The sequence below is a fragment of the Tupaia chinensis genome, unplaced genomic scaffold, assembly GCF_000334495.1.
Source record: "Tupaia chinensis unplaced genomic scaffold, TupChi_1.0 Scaffold144150_1, whole genome shotgun sequence".
NCBI classification, from domain to species: domain Eukaryota; kingdom Metazoa; phylum Chordata; class Mammalia; order Scandentia; family Tupaiidae; genus Tupaia; species Tupaia belangeri.
In genome coordinates this window covers 320,999-327,402 of record NW_006204006.1, presented here as the reverse complement: position 1 = coordinate 327,402, position 6,404 = coordinate 320,999, and the positions used below count along the sequence as shown (strand labels likewise).

The following is a 6,404-nucleotide window of genomic DNA, read 5'->3' as shown; positions in this document are numbered from 1 at the left end:
CACAATTACCCTTCATGTAGCCCCGGGAGGAGGTGCTGTTTTATCCCGTTTCACAGAGGAGCAGCTTGAGACAGCTGGACTGAGCACCTGAGGCAGGGGAGTGGCAGCCCTCTTATTCTGCTCTGTGGGGTCCTGGGCCTGCCCTCGAGTGGAGGTACACATGCTGGGAAGGGCTGTTGGCCTGGGACATGGGGACCCAAGGGTCTGTGGGTGAGGCTAGGCCTCAGAGGGCAGACTAGTTCTTGGGCCCGAGGACACTGCCAGGCCGGCCCCTGGGAGGACCAGAGCTAGAGGGTGTGGCACTGGCAGCCCTGTGGAAAGTAGGACAGCTCAGAGTATGAGGATAGTGCCACAGCTGAGTGTGCCTTTATCGCTCAGGCTGGAGGGGCCCAGGGCCTGTGTAGCCCAGGCTGCTGTGGCACAGACCCTGCAGCTAGACTGTCCCCGAGTCCACAGCCCTGCCTCGCCTTCTGTGAGCCGTGTGATCTTCACTAGTCACTTAACCTCTCTGTGCTTGGTTCCTTGTCTGGAACCTCTTGGGTGGCTGAAGGTTCACCGATTTCACACATGTAAGGTGATGCAGCGAGTGCTCGGTGGGTGTTGTTGGTCTTATTGTCCAACAAAGGGCAGTGGGCATGTGGGGTGGCAGGGCTCATGTGCTGCTTGGTGCAGGTGCCTGCAGCTCCAGGGGCAGGCCTTGGGATTGTGGCCATGCGCTCCTTTGGCTACTCGCTTATCCCATGTGCTCACTGTGCCCAGGCTGCATCAGGTGACGTTTTGGCGGCGGGGGAGGCGGGGGGTCGGTGGGGCACAAAGCAGAGACCTCATGGGCAGTATGCATACAGAGGCCATAAGGAACTCTGTCCTACCCACCCCCTGGGTGCTGGCTTGGCATTGGACCATGCCATCTTGGGCAGCTTCCTCGGGCAGGGGTCTCTGTCCCACAAGCTGGAGACCAAGGGCTGTGGGCAGCCCTGGGGAGGCTGGGATATCCCCTCCCCCAAAGTGATGCTGCTCAGCAGCTCCTTCCCAGGGCCCCTTCTAGCAGAAAGCGGCAGGAGACCTGGTAGTAACTGAGGCAGCGGGACCAGCGAGCTTGCAGGGCCCAGGCCACCTCCCCTCAGTCATGCTCTTCAGCTGCCACATGGCACCAGGCTTCCTAAGATCCATTCTGTGGGCCACCCAGGGTTCTTGGCTGGGCCAGGGGCTTCCTCCCCGAGGTCTTGCGCAGGTCTGACTGTATGTCAAAACAGGTGAGGTGGGCAGTGGGTGCACCCTCGTGCTGCCTCATGGTCTCTCTGTCCCCACAGTGCGTCTCCATGACAGCATCTCCGAGGAGGGCTTCCACTACCTGGTCTTCGACCTGTAAGTGCCAGCTGGGGTGGGCCCTGCAGCCTCCCTGCCTCTCCTTGGGTTGGGTTGTCCTGACTTCCTGGGGCCTCTACTCCATGTGTATCCAATGAGCTGGAGGCCAGTAGGGGTGGGAGAAGGACCCTAGAGAATAGTCAGCAGCCCTGATCACCTTCATTCCCCTGGTGCCTCATCACGGCTGAGCTGGATGTGTGCATGTGTATGTGCACATGTATGTACACACATGAGAGTGAGTGTACTTGTGGGGTGAATGCATGCACATTGGCATCGTGAATGTATTGTAGGTATGTGTGCATGTGAAAGGTGCATGATATGTGTGCACATGTGAGTATGTACACGTGTGCATGGGTATTATGTAAATGTATGTGTGTGCGTGTACATGCGTGCATAGGCATTGTGTGAATATGTGTGCCCATGTGATGTGGAGGTGTCCATACATGTGTGCATGTGTGTGCATGTGGACATGGGTAGCTGAGTGAGAATGTGTCTGGGGCCACTGCTGCCTCTTGTTTCCCACTGGATTTATTTTTATTGATTTATTTTTAAAATGTTTGTTTATTATCATTATTATTTTTGAATTTGCTATAGGACATGTACACTCACCAGAAAGAGAGACTGAGGGAGAGAAAACAAGGCAACAGGTCTGGGACTCAAACTGTGTTCGGCCATGTGGGAGTCCAGTGCCTTAAACACCATGCCACCTGCCAGTCCCTCCTGGTGGATTTAGAAACCGTGATCTCAGCTCATTCCTGAGAGTGGCTTCCACCAAGAAGTACTATATTTAGCTGTCCATGGGTAGATGTGACTGGAGACCCTAGGTTGGGCAGGGGCCACAGCTTTGGTCTGCCCCTTGGCCTCCAGGAAAGCCTCACGCTGTTGCCATGGCTATCTAGCCCTCCCTGCGGTGTTGGTTTGCCCACAGCTGCAGGCTGAGCTGTTGCTTCAAATGACAGCTCTCTAGGCCATGAATGTGCAGGCCTAAGGAGGGTCCCCTGGCCAAGAGTGGCTGGGGCCATCCCTTGGGGCTTGGTTGCCTCTTGGTATCTGTGTTTCTCATAAGACACCACCTCAGATCACCAGCTAGGTGACATGCTGACCAGGGATACAGCCATCTCTGCCCAGCCCAGGATCCTGAAGTGTCTGTCCCATGATCCCAGGATGTGTGTGCCCTGAACCAGAGAGGCCAGTGGGCTAGAGTGACGTTGTCCAGGGCCCTGGTGGCCCACAGACAGCTGCCTGTGTTTCAGCACCTGAGGATGGGGAGAACAGTGTGTGTGTGAGCATGTGTGTGTACCTGTTTGGAGCCTTTGTCACTCCTGGCTGGCCAAGCACATGCTATTTATGTGAGATGAGCCAGAAAGACAGTTTTTGCTAGGGTCTAAAGGGACTCTGCCCACTTACTCCTAAAACTGCCAAGGCCCTCACACCTCAAGAGCCTCCAGGGCAGCAGAGAAGTGAGAGCAGTTTCTGGGGCAGCTGGCCTTACCCTCAGGAGGCTGGAGGCTCCTTGGCAGTGTCAGACCTCTGTGGATTCTGGGGGGCTGACAGATATCCCCACTCACTACACCTGGGCTTGTCACAGGGCAGAGGAAGGAGACTCCCATGTGTAAAAAGGCAATGACCCTGAGGTCTAAGGCAAGGGTGGAGTGGAAGGCAGAGGCAGGAGCTCCCAAACTGCCCTCCTGGGCCTGTGCCCAGGGTTCCCAATCTCCATGAGCTTGCACAGATGAGGCCACAAACTACTTCCCTAAAGCTCTGGATGCTGCACAAAGTGGCCCTACCGGGAGTCCCAGGGGCCATTGACCCAAACTGCAGCTTCCTGAGCACACGGGGCACCCCTGAGGGCCAGCACTTGTGGGGTTCCTCTGGGCTGCTGTCCTGATAATGGTGGTGGTGATGGTGATGATGGTGGTGGAGCTGATAATAGTAATGATCATGGTGGTTGTGATAACAATGGAAGTGATGGTAATGGTGGTAATGATGATGATGGTAGTACTGATAGTGGTGATGGTGATGGTGGTGGTGGAGCTGATAATAGAAGTAATGATGATGGTGGTAATTATGGTGGTTGTGATAAGGATGGAAGTGATGGTAATGGTGGTGATGGTGATAGTGGTGGTGGAGCTGATAATAGAAGTAATGATCATGGTGGTTGTGATAAGGGTGGAAGTGATGGTAATGGTGGTGATGGTGATGGTGGTGGTGGAGCTGATAATAGAAGTAATGATCATGGTGGTTGTGATAAGGGTGGAAGTGATGGTAATGGTGGTGATGGTGATGATGGTAGTACTAATAGTGGTGATGGTGATGGTGGTATTGGTGTTGGTGACATGGTGATGATAGAGATGGTGGTGGTGATAGTGGTGATGTTGGTAGTGATGGTGACAGTGATGGAGCCGACAGGGTAGGTAGCAGGAGTCTTCAGAATGCATGACCCCTGTGTGCTTTTCCTGCAGGGTCACTGGTGGGGAGCTCTTTGAAGACATTGTGGCGAGAGAGTACTACAGTGAGGCTGATGCCAGGTGGGTCTGGAGCCCTCACACCATCCTACCCCTTTCCCTCACCCCTTGCCGTCTCTTGTGCAGCCCCATTCCTGCCCCTTCTTCTGACCAATGTCTGCCCCTGCGCAGCAACACCCTTTCCATGGCCCAGGTGGGATCAGCTGAGTAGACGTGTCATTCTGCTCACCCAGCCAACAATTCCCTGTCTCAGGCCTGCTGGGAGCTCTCTGAGCTGGTAAAAGGAACAGGGGACAACTTATGTTGTCTGTGCCCAGGTGGGAGGTGGCCAGACCCAAGTGGACACCAGCCCCCAGCAGGGATGCAGGTGGAGTGGTAACAGGCATCCTGCCCTTGTCCTGGACAGTGACCTAGTCCACAGCCCATAATGGGCACCCGCTGACTGACCTTCCCCACAGAGATGAGCAGTTGCCAGATGCTTTGCTCCATCCGAGGCATCCTCTCAGGGCCACCTTCCCTGGATTGGGCATAAAGGGAAAAAGGCCAGCCATACATGCTGGTTGAGAAGGGTGCCCTGGCCCCTCTCAGCCCCATACCACTCACCTAACCCAGGTCAGTGGGCAGAAAGCTGGGAGATCGAAGCCTCAGCACAGGCAGGAGGCCAACTCCCCTCTGTGCCTGCACCTCGGAGGGCTTAGCCTGGGCCCGTGGGTCCTGGGTGGGGTGGAGAGGTCTGGGTTCCATCCACACGAGCCTTTGCTGGACCCTCAGGTAGGCCTTCTGTGGAGCCAGCCCTCATCAGGAGATAAAGAGCAATGGAGGGATGGGTGACCCTTTGTGGCATGGCTGCTGGGAACTGGGATGAGGAGTGTCAGCAAGGGGATGACAGGTTTGTCCCTTGAATGGTTGGCTCTCCTGGAGACCTGCTGTTCACCAGGCTGTGCCCACCCTACTGTGCCTCAGAGATGAGCACTTATGAGGGGAAATGCTCACAGTGGCCCCCTCTGGGTGGAGGGGCTACAGATGATTTCAAATTTTTTTTGTCTTCTCTATTTAAAACTCTTCTTTAATGAATATGTATTAATTTTCTAATCAAGAAAAGTGCATATATATATATACATATATATATATATATATTTTTTTTTAAAAGCTGGGAGATCGAAGCCTCAGCACAGGCAGGAGGCCAACTCCCCTCTGTGCCTGCACCTCGGAGGGCTTAGCCTGGGCCCGTGGGTCCTGGGTGGGGTGGAGAGGTCTGGGTTCCATCCACACGAGCCTTTGCTGGACCCTCAGGTAGGCCTTCTGTGGAGCCAGCCCTCATCAGGAGATAAAGAGCAATGGAGGGATGGGTGACCCTTTGTGGCATGGCTGCTGGGAACTGGGATGAGGAGTGTCAGCAAGGGGATGACAGGTTTGTCCCTTGAATGGTTGGCTCTCCTGGAGACCTGCTGTTCACCAGGCTGTGCCCACCCTACTGTGCCTCAGAGATGAGCACTTATGAGGGGAAATGCTCACAGTGGCCCCCTCTGGGTGGAGGGGCTACAGATGATTTCAAATTTTTTTTGTCTTCTCTATTTAAAACTCTTCTTTAATGAATATGTATTAATTTTCTAATCAAGAAAAGTGCATATATATATATACATATATATATATATATTTTTTTTTAAAGTAGCTATATGTGCCTTGCAGTATGTGGCTTGCCTGTAGCCAGGGAGCCCTAGTCCCCATGGGGACTTCCTGGTCACCTCTCTCGGCTAGATTCTGCAGGATTGCAGGGCCTACTTGCTGGTCTGTGCCCATCCAGATGCCTGCTGGAGGGTCCAGAGATGCCAGCCAGCGAGTGAGGGCCCAGGTGGTGTGGGGTTGCTGTGCACTGCTCTCATGGCATGGTAGCCTCCATCCTCCAACCCCAAGTGAGCCACTAGGCCTGAATGCCTGCAGCCTAACTTCCTTTCTGTCTCTGTCCTTCTTAGTTTCAGATGGACATCCCCCACACCATGGCCCCTTCCTGGCCCTCAGAACTTCTGCCGCAGATGGGGGTGAGGGCACAAAGCTCGCCAGGCAGCCTTAGGAGGCTCAGGAGGGAGAAGCCAGGGCTCTCAGGTCCCTAGGAAGGACAGTGGCTGCCCAAGTCACAGCAACCTTCCCCGAGTGACCTGCAGTACTGGGAGGGCTGTGGAGTATGTGACATGCACAAGCCTGCAGGACTGTGGTCAAATGAGGAGGCCAAGTTTAGCACCAGTGTTGCCTTTGTGAACACCCTGATGCTGGTTCAGGGCCCCACACCACTAGGAGGGTGTGCTGAGGAAGACTATGGATGGCATGCCAAGAGCATGCTGACCATGGCATCAAGGAGGGCATCCTTAGGGGTTGCCAGCTGGGGAGGACAGAGGACATGTGGCATGACCTGTGCTGTGGGTTGGACTCGCCTGGGCTCAGCACATCTGAGGCTGGAGGAGGCTTCAACTCCTGCCCTTGGCAATAGATGGTGCCCCTGTTGGAGGTCCTGGAGGTGGCACTTCCTGCAATGGCAGGTGCCATATGAGTCACTCCACAGGGACAGAGGCCAGCCTT

The 6,404-nt window shown here is 54.8% G+C and overlaps 1 protein-coding gene across 1 annotated transcript in view; it reads left to right on the top strand.

Annotated features, from left to right (window-relative positions):
• The first annotated feature begins 3,833 nt into the window (after positions 1-3,833).
• CAMK2B (calcium/calmodulin dependent protein kinase II beta) overlaps positions 3,834-6,404 on the top strand; it is a 29,814-nt gene continuing 27,243 nt past the window's right edge. Inside the window, exon 1 of the mRNA XM_014583192.1 lies at positions 3,834-3,893. The gene's annotated coding sequence lies outside the window, so the exon portion shown is untranslated. The remainder of the gene's footprint in view (positions 3,894-6,404) is intronic.